This window comes from Chlorocebus sabaeus, chromosome X (genome assembly GCF_047675955.1).
Source record: "Chlorocebus sabaeus isolate Y175 chromosome X, mChlSab1.0.hap1, whole genome shotgun sequence".
In the NCBI taxonomy this organism is placed as follows: domain Eukaryota; kingdom Metazoa; phylum Chordata; class Mammalia; order Primates; family Cercopithecidae; genus Chlorocebus; species Chlorocebus sabaeus.
In genome coordinates, this window is record NC_132933.1 from 72,120,331 (window position 1) to 72,139,399 (window position 19,069).

Sequence of the window (19,069 nt, forward strand, 5' to 3'; positions counted from 1 at the left end):
TCTAAAAACAAATGAAGATTTCTTGAGTATAATATTCCCTGCCTAAAAACTGACTGTTATGTGGGTCGGCGGGAGGGGTCCTCAGACCTCTGTTAAAATGCAAATGTAGGGGTCCTATTTTGAATATTGGAATCAAGGTCATTGGGGTTGTTTTTAACATAAAACTGCATACCGTGAATCTCAGAATAGAGTTGCAGTGGTTCTCAATCAGGGTGATTTTCTCCCCAGAGGATATTTGGCAATGTCTGGAGACACTTTTTGTTGTCCAACTTAGGTAGGGGTATGGTACAGACATCTAGTGGGAAGAGATCAGGAATGCTTCTAAACATGCTACAGTGTACAAGACGGTCCCCGCCCAACATACACACACACACTAAATTATGCACCCAAAAATGTCAACTGTGACAAGGTTGAGAAACCCTGGATTAATGTATGAAAGTTACAGTTTATCAGAAACTAATAATGAATACAAGTTTGATAAATATTTGAAGCATTTGCTGTGATAGGCACTTGAACAAAATAAAAGTTTTCATCCATGAAGTCTTAAAAATCAGAATATAGTATGCCATTTAATATATGGAACATATATGGAATGTTCAGGTATAGGTTCCATATACCTGAAAATGTGTCCATACCATCTAGAGATATTTGTAAAGAACTTTATTGGCCTAAGACTTTCAACTGGCCATCTTGATTTTTTTTTTTTCATTTCTAGTTACTCTAAATAGAAACAGATTCATTATAAAACTTTAGATCACGGCCCCAGGCTTCAAGTAGCTTACAATTGAGCTGAAAGGTAAGACATGCATTCAAGAAAGTCTACTATTCAGGAGTCCTGTCTATCTCATTCACCCCTATATCTCTTGTGCTTGGCACAGCAGCTTGGAATACAAAATACTCAATAAATAGTCTTAAACGGAAATAAAACAACTAGGGAACAAGGTCCAAGAGTATAGGTTCAAGTAAAATATTAATAAAAAATTAATGTTGTAGAATTGAGAGAAGGGAAAAATCTGTATAACTTTAGTAGTAAAAATAGGTCAGGAAAGTTTCCTTTAAAGGGGTAGATGTTAAATAAAATATAAAATTGTAGACAATATAAATATAAAAGTAGATAATTTGAGGTTCTAACTTCTGCTTGCTTAAGTTTAGTCATTCTCCCTTAAACTCAATGGTCTAGCTAATTGATCTGAAACTATATGGTCTGAACTAATTGAATTTCTTCCCAAAACATCATGTTCTCTATGACACTTAGGTTTTTATACATGTTGTTTTTTCTGTCTGGAACTGACTTTCCAACCTTATCCACCCCTTCAATCTTCTTTATGTGGTTAACTCCTACTCATCATTCAGGTCTCCACTAGATATTACAGTCTCTGGGAAATCCTCCATGAGCTCCACCAAGATTAGGTTAGGAGATTTTTTTATATTCCAATAATACTTTCTACTTCAACTGCAGCCCTTGCCACACTGTATGATAATATTCTGTTTACATGTCAGTGTTCGCCATCGGTCAATAAGCTTGCCATGTGCAGGAAATGTGCCTTGTTCACCTTTGTATTTCAAATATCTACGACATTGCCTAGCACAGAGTAAGCATTCAGGAAATTTTGTTGGATCAAAAAAAAATGAATAATATAGAACTAAGATGAGGAGAGATGATAGGACTATAAACATAATTTGGAAGTCATTAAATCAGAGATGGTAGTTAATGCCAAGAGACTGTGAGTTATCTAGAGAAGAGAGAAAACAGAAAACAGCCAAGGGCTAAATATTCACACTTCGGTAATAACAACTAAGAAACATGAAAATAAATTAGAGTAAATAAAGAAAACAGAAGGAACAGTTGGAGATTCAGGAAGACAAATGGAATGGTATAGTATAGTAGAAACCAAAGTTGGAATTTCAAGAGGATTCTGTCCCAAGCAGCAAAACCACAGGACAGAGAAAGGTGGTTATATTTCACATTTTTTCCACAGTAGCAGTAGTAATAGAAGCCTGATTGAAGAGATTAAGGAGGAAATTAAGCTAAAAAGGCATAGAGACTTCAGTATGAGTCTTAGTTCAACTAGGAGAGAGAGAAAGAGAGAGACCACACAGTAATTTGAATAGAGGGAAGTTTAAGATAAAGAATGTTATATAATAACAGCAGATGAGAATAATGAGGGATTGATTAGAAAAAAGTAAGGTGACCTCTAAAGAATATAGGAATAGCAAAAATAAGGAGCAACTACTACTTCTAGGGTTGAAATAGAGTACCCAAGGAGAGCATTCCCACCCAACTCCAGCCGAGGGCTGAGATCCAGACCTTGTTGGAGTGGACACTACCATGAAAGATCAGTCACTGTGGCATTATGCTGGTGGAACTTGCTAGAAATTAATCCTTTAGGGCTTACTGGAAAATCACCCTCTAAGGAGCCTGGGAAAGCTAATCATGCCAATGTGTCTCATTTGGAAGCTGTCTGCTAGAATAATGCCTGAGGGGCAAGGAGTGTCAATGGAAACTGGGAGGTGAGCACTGAAGAAGCTGCCCATGGCATAGAAGCTGGGCAATGGGGAAACTTCCATATGCCTTAGGTGTCTGCAGGTAAAATCTCCAGTGAGAAAGACGGTAGAGAAACTGATGTCTTCGTGTGAGAGCCAGATTTTGTTGGGGTTGATAAACAGGTTTTAGGATAAAGTGAAATTTGCCTACAAAGAATCAGGGGCTTCACAAATCACCTTACTAAGAAGAAAAAGAGAAAATATAGGACAACTGAGAGTAAAATGAAGTGGGGATGTGTTGAATGAATATTTGTATCTTGAAAGAGGTAACAGAAATAAGAGACTTGCATCTTCATTGAATGGATATCGAAAATTTAAATGGAAGAAGTAGTGGGATGGAACTAAAGATTACAGTCATAGAATTTTACAGCCAGGAGTACACTCACTGTATAGATATTTTTTAAAAGCTTAAAAGTATTAGGTGATTTTTCCACAGTTGTACCATTAATGGAGGAGCCAGGATTAGAACAAAAGTTTTCTGACCCTCACAGTATTACTCTTTCTACTGCATCATGCTGGAAAGGGCTATTTTGAAAGAAGTAAACTACTAATTAGCCATCAGAATTTCAAAGGATACACATAAAATGCACTTTGATGATGTTAGCTCAGGTGGGAAGCAAGGTTACTCAAACTAAGAAATTCATATCAAACACATTTGTAGAAAGATTTTAGTATTGTAATGCACTTTGAAGAAAGAGTAGGTACTTGAGGACTAGTGATTTAACTTTATCATTTAAAATGTAAAACGATAGGCTGGGCATGGTGGCTGTCACCTGTAACCCCAATACTTTTGGAGGCCAAGTCAGGAGGATTGTTTGAGCCCAGGAGTTCAAAACCAGCCTGACCAACATAGTGAGACATTTCCTCTAAAAAAATCTTTAAAAATTAGTGGAGCATGATGATGCACACTTGTAGTCCCAGCTACTCGGGATGCTGAGGTTGGAGAATGGCTTGAATCTTGGAGATCAAGGCTGCAGTGGGCCATGATCACACTGTGCCCAGCCTGACCATCTCTTAAAGATGAAAAACTAATGCTGTGGCCAAACTCTCTTCCTGGATGTGCAGAAGCCATCCCAAGATGAGTGGGGTTGCGAAGGAAGCCATCATGGTCCTGAAAAAGAGCCTAAACCAGGCTTGCTAAGTCTGAATTTGGAGCAGCAGAGACTCCCATTGATCTGAGTTCATGGAATATCACTTCCTTATTGGAGGTGAAACTCATTGAGAAGATAGATGACCACCTGACCCACCTCTACAGGCTGGCAGGCTCCAGACCTGGCTAATAAAAAGCTTCTTGTTGACAACTGGGATTCTCCCAAGCCCAGTGACCTATGACACCCAACAGCCTTCCCATGATCCTTCTGAACTGGAACTTGTGCCAAAGTCACTTTCTCCAGTGTAAGACAGCTTTTTAACCACCCTAGAACTCTCTCCTAGTTGGTAGACCAAATGAAAACAATAAAACCTCTTTTTTTTTCTGCCATAAATAATACAGACAGACAGATAGGTGATTGAATAAAAGATATATATTTTAAATAGCTTTCTTAGTGCCTAGCAATAACCAATTAAAACAACATAAATTGGTGAGAGAAGACTTCTTTCAGAGGTCTTAACAGAGCCCTGATATTTACCAGCACTGTGACCTTGAGCAAGCCATGAAATCTCTTGGAGTCTTAATTTCCTTATCTCTAAAACGAGCATAATAAATGCCTACTACACAGAATTCTTGTGAGAACTATAAATAATACATGCAAAGGTCTAGGCCAATGCTTAGCATATAATGGGTACAAAGCAACATCGATCTATAAGAATTCCAGAAGAATTAACATTACTGAGTGAATTAAAATTTTAACAAGGAATATGTAGAATCTTTGTAAAGAAAACTTCACTAAAACATATAAATGTGTAATTAAGTGAATCAAGAAACATGACAGTGGCCACTGAGTGGAAAAAATGTAAATAAATAAATAAAGCAAATGGAAAACAGAAAAAAAAGCAGGGGTTGCACTCTCAATTTCAGACAAAACAGAGCTTAAACCAACAAAGATCTAAAAAGACAAAGAAGGGCATTACCTATAAAGGGTTCAATTCAACAACAAGATCCTACTATCCTAAATTTCTATGCACCCAACACAGGAGCACCCAGATTCATAGAACAAGTTTTTAGACATCTGCAAAGAGACTTAGATTCGCATAAAATAATAGTGGGAGGCTTCAATGCCCCCACTTACAGTATTAGACAGACTAAGGCAGAAAATTAACAAAGATATTCGGGACCTGAACTCAGCACCGGATCAAGTGGATCTGACAGACACCTAAAGAAGTGTCCATCCAAAAACAACAGAATATACATTCTTCTCATTGCCACATGGCACATATTCAAAAACAGATCACATGATTGGATATAAAACACTGAATGACTTTTGTTTGTTTGTTTTTATTATACTTTAAGTTCTAGGGTACATGTGCACAATGTGCAGGTTTGTTACATATGTATACATGTGAAATGTTGGTGTGCTGCACCCATTAACTCGTCATTTACATTAGGTATATCTACCAGTGCTATCCCTCCCGCCTCCCTCCACCCCACGACAGGCCCCGGTGTGTGATGTTCCCCTTCCTGTGTTAAGTGTTCTCATTGTTCAATTCCCACCTATGCATGAGAACATGCGGTGTTTGGTTTTTTGTCCTTGCAATAGTTTGCTGAGAATGATGGTTTCCAGCTTCATCCATGTCCCTACAAAGAACATGAACTCATCCTTTTTTATGGCTGCATAGTATTCCATGGTGTATATGTGCCACATTTTCTTAATCCAGTCCATCTTTGGTGGGCATTTGGGTTGGTTCCAAGTCTTTGCTATTGTGAACAAAACACTGAATGACTTTTGAGTAAAGAATAAAATTAGATCAGCAATCAAGAAGTTTTTTTTGTTTGTTTTTTTGTTTTGTTTTGTTTTTAATGGAGTTTCACTCTTGTTGTCCAGGCTGGAGTGCAATGATGCAATCTCGGCTCACCACAACCTCTACCTCCCAGGTTCTAGCGATTCTCCTGCTTCAGCTTCCTGAGTAGCTGGGATTACAGGCATGTGCCACCACCCCCCGGCTAATTTTTATATTTTTAGTAGAGACAGGGTTTCTCCACGTTAGTCAGGCTGGTCTCAAACTCCTGACCTCAGGTGATCCGCCTGCCTTGACCTACCAAAGTGCTGAGTTTACAGGCGTGAGCCACCATGTCTGGCCAAGTTCTTAAACCACCAATGATATTCTTCATAGAACTAGAAAAAAAAAAATTTAATTCATATGGAACCAAAAAAGAGCCCAAACATCAAAGGCAATTCTAACCAAAAAGAACAAAGCTGGAGGCATCATGTTACACAACTTTATATTACAGGGTTACAGTAATCAAAACAGTGTGGTACTGGTGCAAGAACAGATACATAGATGAATGGAACAGAATAGAGAGCCCAGAAGTAATGACACACACCCACAATTATCTGATCTTTGACAAAGCTAACAAGAACAGGAAAAACCAAGATAGAACTCCCTATTCAATAAATGATGCTGAGATAACTGTCTAGTCATATGTAGATGATTGAAACTGGACCACTTCCTTGACTTAAATATAAAACCCAAAACTGAAAACCCTGGAAGACAACCTAGGCAATAACATGCTGGACATAGGAATGGGCAAATATTTGGTGATGAGGATGCCAAAAGCAATTGCAACAAAAGCAAAAATTGACAAATGGGAACCAATTAAACTAAAGAGCTCTGCACAGCCAAAGAAACTATCAACGGAATAAAGAGACAGCCTACAGAATGGAAGAAAATTTTTGCAAATATACATTCAACAAAGGTCTAATACCCAGCATCTACAGCGAACTTAAACAAAATTACAAGAAAAAAAACATTGAAAACTAAGCAAAGGACAAGAATAGGCACTTTTCAAAAGAATACAGACATGTGGCCAACAGGCAAATGAAGAAAAGCTCAATATTACTGACAATTAGAGAAATGCAAATCAAAACCACAATGTGATACCATCTTGCACCAGGCAGAATGGCTATTACTGAAAAATAACTGGTGTGGGAGAGGTTGCAGAGAAAAAGGAATGTTTATATACTGTTGGTGGGAATAAAAATTAGTTCAGCCATTGTGGAAAGCAGTATGGCAATTACTCAAAGACCTAAATACAGAAATAACATTTGGCCCAGCAATCCTTACAACAAATATACCCAAAAGAATATAAATTGTTCTATCATAAAGACACATATACATATATGTTTATTGAAGCACTATTCACAATAGCAAAGAGAGTGAATCGACCTAAAAGCTTATCAATAGTAGACTGGATAAAGAAAATGTGGTAGATACATACCATGGAATACTATGCAGCCATAAAAGAGAACAAGATCATGTCCTTTGCAAGAACATGGATGAAGCTGGAAGCCATTTTCCTTAACAAACTAGTGCAGGAAGAGAAACCCAAATACCGCATGTTCTTACTTATGAATGGGAGTTAAATGATGAGAACTCATGGACACATAGAGGGGAACAACAAACGCTAGGGCCTATTGGAGGGTGGAAGGTGGAAAGAGGGAGAGGATCAGAAAAAAATAACTAATGGATACTAGGCTTAATACCTGGGTGATCAAATAATCTGTACAATAAATCCCTATGACACAAGTTTACCTATATAACACAACTGCACATGTACCCCTAAACTTAACATTTTTTTTAAAAAAAGAAACATGATAGTAGTCACTAAGTAGTATAAAAGTTAAATAAATAAATAAATAGAAACATGACAGGTTGAGTGCAGTGGCTCATGCCTGTAATCCCGGCACTTTGAGAGGCCCAGGTGGGAGGATCACTTGAGGCTAGGAATTTGAAATGAGCCTGGGCAACACAGCAAGACCCCATCTGTAAAGAAAAAAGAAAGAAACATAACATACACAGCACAATTGCAGTCAATATCCTCAATGTAAAATATGAGAGTGGAGAAGAAAAACATGACAACATTTTTCTGAAGTTTCTCTGAAAAAACAAATAGAAGATAATGGCTTAAAAATGAAAAAGAGAAAAAAATCTTATGTGTGAAAGCTAGCCTTGTCAGATATTAAAATTTAATGTAACCTACAATGATTAAATTAAAATAATATTGGCACCAGATCAATGGAACAGAATAGACAGTGAAGAAACAGACCTTAGTATAACACTTTAATAGATGGCAAAGAGAGTATAATGCAACAATTGTGAAAGTAAAGATATTTAATAAATAATGTTGGAACAACTGCTTGGCTATTTCATAAACAATCCTCTCATATCATATAAATTCCAGCTGGATTAAAAGTAGTTAAATTTTCTTAATACAAAAAATCAAATTATAAAAATTTAAAATAGTAGAAAAAAGGTTGATTATGTAATAAATTTCAGGATGAGGGGTCACTTTCTAAGTTTAGGAACAATGGGAAATAAATTATAAAATAAAACAATAGATAGGATTGAATTTTATAAACTCTTCATCATTAACAACATAAATCAAATTTTAAAAGAACAAGATTGGAAAAATTACCTGCAACAAATATTACAGAAAGGTGGCTACAGTCTTAATATATAAATAGTTCATACAAATTGATAAGAAAAATACAAAAACTCCAGTATATAAATGAATAAAGGACATAAGTAATTAGATGATTCACGGGAGATAAAACATAAATGGCTAATGAAAAAGTAACATGTTTAATTTCACTAAATCAAAGAACTTCAACTAAAAATAGACAATAACGATTTTACCTAATCTATTAGAAACATATGTATGATGGTTTCGTGATAAAGCACTTTCACACACTACTGGAAGAAATAATAAAATTAGTGGGATACAGTGGCATACCTTGTAGTTCCAGCTACTTGAGCAGGAGGATTACTTGAGTCCAGGAATTCAGGGATGCAGTATGCTGTGATCTTGTGTGTGAATAGCCACTCCACTCCAGCCTGGGCAACATAGTGAGATCTTGTCTCTGAAAAAAATTAGTGGGAGTATAAATTAGTATATTTCTGAAAAGTAATTTGGTATTATTTTTGGAGAGCTTTTAAAAATGTTCATATTAGGCCAGGCACGGTGGCTCACACCTGTAATCCCAGCACTTTGGGAGGCCAAAGTGGGTGAATCAGTTGAGGTCAGGAGTTCAAGACCAGCATGCCCAACATGGAGAAATCCCATCTCTACTAAAAAATACAAAAACCAGCCAGGCGTGGTGGTGCACCTGTAGTCTCAGCTTCTTGGGAGGCTGAGGCAGGAGAATCACTTGAACCTGGAAGGTAGAGGTTGCAGAGAGCCAACATCACACCACTGCACTCCAGCCTGGGCAACAGAGCGAGACTCCATCTCAAAAAAAAAAAAAAAAAAAAAAAAGTTCATATTATTTAACCCAGTAATTTAAGTTTTATGGAACTATCCTAAGGACCTAATCCAAAATACAGACAAATATTAATGCATGATTATGTCTAATAGTGCTTTAGTTATTATAATAAAGGGAAATAAACCAACATAGAATATTAAGCTAAAGTAATTATAGTATGTCCAAACAATGTAATTCTTCACAGCTATTAAAACAAATTAATGAACAGTTTTTAATGACATAAGAAAACATTTATGCCATACTGTCAAATGAAATGAAAGCAGAAATCAGACAATTTTGGAAACAAATAAGGCATAATGTCAGGTTGGAAAGAAATGTGACAAAATACTAAGAGTGGTTCTTTCTGAGTGGTGAGATTTTCTATTTATGTGATAGTGTTGAAATACTTATTTTTATATTAAAAGGACAAAACATGTTTACTGTTAAAAATATATTTAAAAGTTCAGAATATAAAAATTGAAAAGTAATCAGAGCGCGGCTGAGCGGCCCCGCAGCCAATCCCGGAGGAGCGGCCGGCTGGCGTCCGCCGCGCCCAGGAGTTGGGGAATGTCCTACAAACCCATCGCTCCTGCCCCCAGCAGCACCCCTGGCTCCAGCACCCCTGGGCCGGGCACCCTGATCCCTACAGGAAGCGTCCCGTCGCCGTCGGGCTCAGTGCCAGGAGCCGCCGCTCCTTTTAGACAGCTGTTTAACGACTTTGGACCGCCTTCCATGGGCTACGTGCAGGCTACGTGCAGGCGACGAAGCCACCCGGCGCCCAGGGCTCCCAGAGCACCTACACGGACCTGCTGTCAGTCATAGAGGAGATGGGCAAAGAGATCCGGCCCACCTATGCTGGCAGCAAGAGCGCCATGGAGCGCCTGAAGAGAGGTATCATCCATGCTCTGGCCCTAGTCAGAGAGTGCCTGGCAGAGACAGAGCGGAACGCCCGCACGTAACAGGAAGCGCCTCGGCCTCAGCGTCTGGACCTTTCTCGGCCACTGCAGAGCACCCGCTTCTCCCTGGCCTTCATCCCGAGTTGCATTAACCATCCTGGGCTTCCTGTCCTGTGTCCCTTGGTGGGTCCCCTCCAGGAACCAAAGAGCGGCTCTCACTCCAGGTGGCAGCACTAAGGACATCCCCCCACAACAAGAGTTAGCAGCGAGGTCCCCATGAGTCCCGCCCATGACCTACCAACAGTGTTGCCCACCGGAACTTTCTGTGGTCCCCACCGCTCAGCCCTTCCCAGCCCTTCTCCCACTTTGTCCTGAGCCGCCTTCTCCCCCAGCAGGGGCTCAGGCCTGGCACCTCACTGCCTTGTGTCCTGAGCCATAGTGACTCTTTTATCATGCTGAATTCTGCCAAACTTCTAACTAATACCAATAATGCCAAACTAATACCAATACTACTCAAACCAGTTTTTAAAAAATAGAGCACAAGGGAACACTTCCAAACTCATTCTGCAAGGCCAGTAGTACCCTGATACCAAAACCAGACGAAGACACATCATAAAAAGGAAACTACAGGCTAATATCTCTGATGAATATTAATGCAAAAATCCTCAACAAAATACTAACAAACTGGTTTCAACAATAAATTAGAAAGATAATTGATCATGACCAGTACCATTTATTCCTGGGATGCAAGGAGAGTTAAATATGTGCAAATCAATCAGTGTGATACATCATATCAATAGAATGAAGGATAAAAACAATCTGATCATTTTAATTGATCCTGAAAAACACTGATAAAATTCAACATCCCTTCATGATAAAAACCCTCAAAAACTAGGAATAGAAGAAATAAATGTCAACATAATAAAAGCCATATATGACAGACCCACAGCTAGTATCCTACTGAATAGAGAAAAACTGAAAGGCTTTTCTCTAAGATCTAAACATGACAATAATACCATTTTCACCACTATTATTCAACATAATACTGGAACTCCTAGTAAAAGCAATCAAACAAGAGAAAGATATAAAAGGCATCAAAATTGGAAAGGAAGAAGGTGGATCACTTGAGCTCAGGAGTTTGAGCCCAGCCTGGGCAACATAGTGAGACCCCCTCTCTACAAAAAATACAAATATTAGCCAGGCATGGTGGCACACACCTGTAGTCCCAGCTACTTGGGAGGCTGAGGCAGGAGAATTGCTTGAGCCTGGGAGGTGGAAGTTTCAGTGAGTTGAGATTATGCTATTGCACTCCAGCATGGGAGACAGGAGTAAAACATTATCTCAAAAAAAAAAAGTACAAAAGATTTGAATAGACATTTCTCCAAGAAAACATACAAATGGCAAACAGACATGAAAATGTGCTCAACATCATGGATCATCAGAAAAATGTGAATCAAAACTACAATGAGATATCATCTTACCCCAGATAAAATGGCTTTTATCCAAAAGTCAGGCAATAGAAAATGCTCACGAGGATGTGGAGAAAAGGGAACCCTTATACACCATTGGTGGAAACGTAAATTTACATTTACATTTGGAATGGAAATGTACAACCACTATGAAGAACAGTTTGGAGAGTCCTCAAAACTAAAACTTGAGGTACCATATGATCCAACATCCCCACTGCGGGTATATACCCCCACCCAAAAAATAAATATATATATTGAAGACACATCTGCACTCTTACGTTTGTTGCAGCACTATTTAAAATAGCTAAGATTTGGAAGCAACCTAAATGTCCACCAATAGATGAATGGATAAGGAAAATGTGATACATATACACAATGGAGTACTATTCAACCATAAAAAAATGAGATCATGTCATTTGTAACAGCGTGGATGAAACTGAATATTATTATGTTAATGAAATCAGCCAGGCACATAAAGATAAACTTCACATGTTCTTACTTATTTGTGGGATCTAAAAGTTAAAAAAAAATAGATTTCATGGACATAGACAGTAGAAGAATGGTTACCAGAGGCTGGGAAGTGTAGTGGGGGACTAGCAGGGAGGTGAGAATTGTTAATGAGTACCAAAAAACAAAAATAAAATAATGGTCTCTCTGCCCGGGTAGGTCTAGCAGTGTTGGACACACACATCCCACTAGTGGTTGGGGTCACTGGCATTGGTTGAATATCACCCCCAGCTTTGGCCATGGCCATGGGTGAGATTTGGCACCCAGAGCCTCCAGGGGCCTCAGCTTGTTGTACACTGCCCCATGTGCAGCAGTGGAACCCAGGCCCTGATGGGCACTGTGGCCTCTGCCCCAGTGTGGCCACTCATGTGGTCTAGCCCCTGGGTCTGGCCTTCAACCCCTAAACCTGTCTTCTCTCTGCAGGAAACTGATCCTCTCACACCTGAGCCCAAAACTGCCAGGTCTGTGGAAAGGGGGAGACTCAGCTGGCTCTGTTTTTCAAATAAAACTGTTTGTCTAAAAGAAAAAATTTTAAAAAAATGGATAAAACCTACTATTTGATGACACAACAAGGTGACTATAGTCAATAATAAGTTAATTGTACAGTTTAAAATAACTTCATGGATGTAATTGGATTGTTTATAACTCAAAAGATAAGCGCTTGAGAAAATGGATGCCTCATTCTTCATGCTGTGATTATTTTACATTTAATGCCTATATGAAAACATCTCATGTACTCCATAAATATATATGTATACCTACTCTGTACTCACACAAATTAAAAAATAAAAGAAAAAGTGTAAACCAAAAATAAAGCTCTAAGCCCCCCAACTATCTAAACAGACCCCTGTTCTTAGTTGAAGGTATTCCAAAATCAACCTGATAAACTGGTTTTGGTCATGATGGGAAGTGAGGGAGGTGTGTAAGACATGACTCACAGCTGACCAGCATACACATCAACAAAAGACCTTAAGAATGACAGAACAGACTCTTTAAGTCTAATAATAAAAAATTAAAAAAAAAAAAAAAAAAAAAACATTTACAATCTATTTTCTCTGAAGTGTGCTACCTGGGGCTTCATCTACATGATAAAACCTTGGTCTCCACAACCCCTTATTATAATGCAGACACTCCTTTCTGTTGATTCCAGGTCTTCATATAATAACTCTTTCAAACAATTGCCAATCAGACAATCTTTTCATCCACCTATCACCTGAAAGTCCAGACTTCCAGTTGTCCCACCTTTCCAGACAAAACCAATGTACATTTTACATGTATTGATCGATGTTTTATGTCTCCCTAAAATGTATAAAACCAGTTGTAGCTCAACCACCTTGTGCACACGTCGTCAGGGGCTCCTGAGACTGTATCATGGGCATGTCCTTAACTTTGGCAAAATAAGCTTCTAAATTGATGGAGACTTGTCTTAGATACTCTTTATTTTACAAACTGGTAACCATGAAGGAACTCTGAGTAGAGGTTCCCCTGACCTTTGTCAAATCTCCTATCCATGCTTGGTAACAGTTTGAGCTATCGTTATTGCTCAATCTAATAGAAAAAATTTACTGGCTTTGGAGGCCCTCCTACAGAGAATCTCTGGTCTCCCAAAATTTTGTTAGAATCTGAGATTTATTTTGTTGTATGACTCCTTTTCTGGAGTTGTACTTTTTTCCAACAAGGAAGGTGAGTTTTCCTGATTCCATAACAATGGAAAGCAGGCAACTCCCTCTGGGGTTTCAGCTCGCCTCCAACAGGGAAGATGAGTTTGAGGTTTTTTTCTGCTTCTAAAATAGTACAGAGCAGTCTTATGCATGGGCCCCATTCCTAGATAAGCAGCTTAGTTCGGTTTGTCTGTCTTGAAAGTTCTCCTTAATGACTAAATGTTAAAACTGACAACCAACTGGTTTTAATTTCTGACCATTAGAGTACTCAGCAATCACATTGTTTTGGTTATTCTCCCATTGGATTTGGCCAACTCTACCCAACTTGGTCAAACCTAAATGAGAATTCCAAATTATGGGGAATAAGGCTTCCGAATTGGCTAAAATTCCTCACTGCTGTAGGATAAAAAAAAAACCAAAAACAAATCACGTACTTGGTTTCTCCATTCACTTCCTTTCTTTAAAAAAAAAAAAAAAAATGTTCTGGCCGGGCGCGGTGGCTCAAGCTTGTGATCCCAGCCCTTTGGGAGGCCGAGATGGGCGGATCACAAGGTCAGGAGATCGAGACCATCCTGGCTAACACGGTGAAACCCCGTCTGTACTAAAAAGTACAAAAAACTAGCCGGGCGAGGTGGCGGGCGCCTGTAGTCCGAGCTACTCGGGAGGCTGAGGCAGGGGAATGGCGTAAACCCGGGAGGCGGAGCTTGCAGTGAGCCGAGATCGTGCCACTGCATTCCAGCCGGGGTGACAGAGCGAGACTCCGTCTCAAAAAAAAAAAAAAAAAAAGTTCTTTCAATTACTTTTCTTCGCCCTATTCCTCCCTCCAATTTTGCCATCTTCAGTACAAAGTTAAAAATCTAGAGAGGGCTTCTAATGCTCAGACACCTTAAAGAACTCAGAATAAAGGTGCCATTCATGCCCCTTTTGTGGTGTTCAGCTTTCTTTGTGGAGTTGCAAGAGTCATGAGTAGATTCTTAAGTCTTGTATTGCATTAACTCACCTCTTTGAGTTTGGGGGGAATCAGAGATTATCTTGTACTGCGAGAATTTGACCTTGATGTGTGTAATGGCAGGTGAGAGCTACAAAGTTAGGGGATGGCTGAGGATAGTTTTCAGGAAGGGGTCTGGGCTGAGTATTTTCTCCTGGGAAGTTGCTGTTTAGCATCCTAATTCTAGTTTGAAGGTGCATTCTAAAAGGTCTTCTCCATTGCCTTTTTCTAAAGACAAAGAGAGTCATCCCCTTTTGGGTATCCCATTTGGTTTCCAGTTCAGAGGTGCATTTCAAAGGGTCTTCTCCATTGTTTTTTCCTCCTGAAATTAAGGTCAGTTGGTTTGTCTGCACATTTGCATGAGGAACTGAACTGTAATTTGCATAGACAAATGAGAGACTGAGCTACTTGGCTTCAAAAAGAAAGGGGATTTAGCCCCTCCCAGCCAAAAGGCACCCCTGGGTGACTGGGGACTGAGTGGGAGTGTCTGAAGGTTGACCGCCCACCCCCCACCTCCCCTCCCACCCCCCCCCTCCCCACCCCCCCCCACCCCCCCCCCCTCCCCGCCACAATGTGAAGTGGCCCTACAAGGAACCAACAACATTTGTTTAAAAAGGCCTTGTCCGGAAAATGCATATAAGAGCTGATCACTAGGCATTTTGAGCGCTCTTGGAGGTGGTAGACCTCTGGTGAGAGAAATTGCGACATGTAAGAGGGCAGAAATGACTCAGTGGTGAAACACTGTGGAGTCCCACTGACAATCAGAACACATTAATACACACAAACACACACACACACACACACACACCCGTAGGCCACAACTCAGGTCCTCTTTTTTAGAAAAAGAGGTGAGAAACAATCTAAGAATGAAGAAAGAGGCTGGGCATGGTAGCTCACACCTGTAATACCAACACTTTGGGAGGCTGAGGCAGGAAGATCACTTGAGGTCAGGAGTTCGAGACAAGCCTGGTCAACATGGTGAAACCCCGTTTCTACTAAATATACAAAAATTAGCCGGGCGTGGTGGTGCATGCTTGTAGTCCCAGCTACTCAGGAGGCTGAGGAAGGAGAATCACTTGAGCCCAAAAGGCAGAGGTTGCAGTGAGCCAAGATCATGCCACTGCACTCCAGCCTGGGTGACAGAGCAAGACTCCATCTCAAAATAAATACATACAAAAATACATAAAAATGAAGAAAGAGAAGGAGAATGATCCTCTTTTTGGTAACCCATTGGTATTATGGTGCCTCTACTTGCAAGTGTGTGGGTAAAATGGAAAAGTTTGAGGGCATTTCAGGTTTTTTAGTACTCCAGTTGATTACATATTATGGTCTGCTGTACACATTTTAAACTGATGAGCAAATTACATCCAGGAAAAATTCAAAGCCCAAAGATCAACCTGCAGCTATAGAGTTCCTAAGCTCTCTATTTCTCTATTTTTTTTTCTGCCTGCTATAAATCTGTTGTTACTTTTCTACTGAGGTGAAAACTACTGTTTGGATCCAACTTTTTCTTTGTGTTTATTTTTTGTTTTTGTGAAGCAATGGGTTTGTATTAATATACAATGGCTAGAGTTCCGAAGTAAAATATATGAGATCCTTGTATGAGTGTGTTGTGTGGGTTTATGTATACATGCATGTATTTTGTTATGTGTTGTGGCCACAAGGTACCAAATTGGATTAAAGTTAAAGAGTATTCATAAATTAAGTAAGTGATAATCCCAAATGCTTTTCAAGTTCATGTGACTTAAGTAAAATTTTCTATAAATAAGCCAAATATAATATTATTGGTAAAGTAATAGTAGAAATGTCTTAAGAATTGTCAACACTTTTAGTTGCATTTATTGATGAAGCAGTTTCATTCTTATGCTTGCCAAATACTATAAAATGTCAAAATTTGGCATAAGGGTTATAAAACCAAAAACATAGCCCCAAACAGAATGATCTTCGCTTGTGCAATTTTTGATAAGTAAGACAATTAATATTGTTGGTTCAATGAAAAGAGCTAACTTCTGAATTATTGGTAAAATACCCATATACTTCACCTCAAGTTTCTTATGTAGGTAAAAATCTGAAATTTATAGGCTATAAAAATATTTAACAGGGAAATAACTTTAAATAATGACTAACACTGTTTTCATACATAATCTAGGTAAACCATTAAAAATAAATAAATTTGTCAAGAAAATATAATGGAATACATGCTCATAAATACACTTGTAATATAATCTATGTTAATAGATATTTATTAAATGTCTGGGTAATTTCCAAATTATAAATTTATAGGAACACATTTTTTAAAAGAATGTGTTCCTATTAAAAGGTAAATAATTTTTGTCTAATTCAAAAGTTATTTAAAGGTTACATACAAAACACAGTGAAAAGAACCAGGAAGTAAGAGAGATTTAAAGAAAGTTATAGGCCAGATGTGGTGGCTCACGCCTGTAATCCCAGCACCTCGGGAGACTGAGGTGGGAGTTCGAGACCAGCCTGGCCAACAGGGTGAAACCTCGTCTCTACTGAAAATACAAAAAAGAAAAACTAGCTGGGCTTGGTGGCGCGCAGCTGTAGTCCCAGCTGCTTAGGAGGCTGAGGCGGGAGAATTACTTGAACCCAGAAGGTGGAGGTTGCAGAGAGCCAAGATCGCACCATTGCACTCCAACCTGAGTGACAGGGTGGGTGAGGCTCTATCTCGAAAAAATAAAATAAAAAATAAATAAGTAAAGTTATAGATATAAAGAGGTATTGTTAGTATGAAAGGTGAAAAGAAAAATGACTTTGTATAAGAGAGAAACTTGTCTGGTAAATTTCTGTCCCAAAATAAAATTACTGGTTGTTTAAGAATGGTGGATATTTAAGACAAAACAGATAGTCCAAGCACATCATAAATGTTCTGTGTAAATTGTAATAAGAGTCACAAAAAAAATATTTAAAAAGTCTTGTGCTTAAATTGGCTATAATTAAAGGAAAATGACAACAGTCTTCCTAGAAATTAGCATTTGATGTTAAAAATACACTAACGTAAAACTCAAGTATTGGTTAGAACAAGATTTTCTTAAAAACATTGACGTATTTTTTTATTTTATTTTATTTTATTTTTTTTGAGACGGAGTCTCACTCTATTGCCCAGGCTGGAGTGCAGTGGCATGATCTTGGCTCACTGCAACCTCTGCCGCCCGGGTTCAAGTGATTCTCCTGCCTCAGTCTCCCGAGCAGCTGGGATTACAGGCGCCTGCCATAGCGCTCGGCTAATGTTTGTAGTTTTAGTAGAGACGGGGTTTCACCTTGTCGGTCATGCTGTTCTCGAACTCATGACCTCGTGATCCGTCCATCTTGGCCTCCCACAGTACTGGGATTACAGGTGTGAGCCACTGCACCGGGCCTGACTTAATTTTAACGAAAGATGTTTTTAATTTTAAAATTCTGTAATTTGTTATTTTTCTAAATTCTTTAGATTGATACCTTAGAAGTTCAACTTCTACTGCATCTTGCTGCCTCAGCTCTCCCTTTTGAGAAGGCCTGGGATAGTAAATCACTCCTTCAACTTTTATTGGCTCCTGTAACGCTTTTTTTTTTAAAAAAATTAATAGTCTAAAGTAAGGGAGAGAATTTTTGAAAACAGGGATGTAAAAATGTTATAAGATCTGCCTTTTTCTGTACGTCTGTTATGTCTATATGTTTTATATGTATCATGTGAAAGTGATATTTCACTACCAAACCATATGAAAGAGTTCTAATCAATTGGCTTAAAGAAAAGTAAGTACTTATCAGGCTAATAAAAACTAGCTCTGATGCCTTTTAGTTCACATGACTTTAGTAATATTTGGTAAGATAAATTTGGTAAATTTAATCTTAAAATTCTCTCCAGTTGCTTAAAATTTTAAAAAGCATGTTATGTTAACTTAAGTGATCCTCAATTTTTTGCACTGGGAATCTGGTTTACTAAGAGATAAAATAAGAGAGTAAAAAGTGATTTTGGTGAAGTTTATAAAACACAAGAATGTGGTTTTTGCTAGTTTAGAGGCTAGGGGTTTTTTTTTTTGTTTTTTGGGGTTTTTTTTCTAGTTTAGAGGCGATTCCAAACTTCTAAAAATATACAGGCAGCCGGGCGCTGTGGCTCACACTTGTAATCCCAGAGCTTTGGGAGGCCAAGGCAGGCAGATCGCCTGAGTTCAGAAGTTCAAGACCAGCCTGACCAACATGGCGAAAGTCCGTCTCTACTAAAAATACAAAAATTAACCAGGTGTGGTGGCGTGCATCTGTAATCCCAGTGACTTGTGAGGCTGAGGTAAGAGAATCACTTGAACCCGGGATGTGGAGGTTGCAGTGAGCCAAGATCGTGCCACTGCACTCCAGCCTGGGAGACAGTGAGACTCCATCTCAAAAAAAAAATATATATATATATACACACACACACACACACATTCATATATATACACACACACATACATATATACACACACACACACACATACAGACAAAACTAAATGAATAAAGAGAAAATCAAAGGGTGGGAAATTAGAAACCTTTGATTCCTTGGTTATTATCTGTACAGTGTAAAAGTGTAAAATGAAATTAAAGAATAATGCTGAGGCTGGGCGGAGTGACT

The 19,069-nt window shown here is 38.8% G+C and overlaps 1 non-coding gene and 1 pseudogene across 1 annotated transcript; both read left to right on the forward strand.

The window, feature by feature from the left end:
* Window positions 1-9,459: 9,459 nt before the first annotated feature.
* Window positions 9,460-10,265, forward strand: LOC103232949 (cyclin-dependent kinase 2-associated protein 2 pseudogene; annotated as a pseudogene).
* A 1,758-nt stretch (window positions 10,266-12,023) lies between these two features.
* LOC119621134 (small nucleolar RNA ACA64) lies at window positions 12,024-12,150 on the forward strand. The gene has a single exon (XR_005237653.1). It is a non-coding gene; the product is annotated as a small nucleolar RNA ACA64 (small nucleolar RNA).
* The last annotated feature ends 6,919 nt before the right edge of the window (window positions 12,151-19,069 follow it).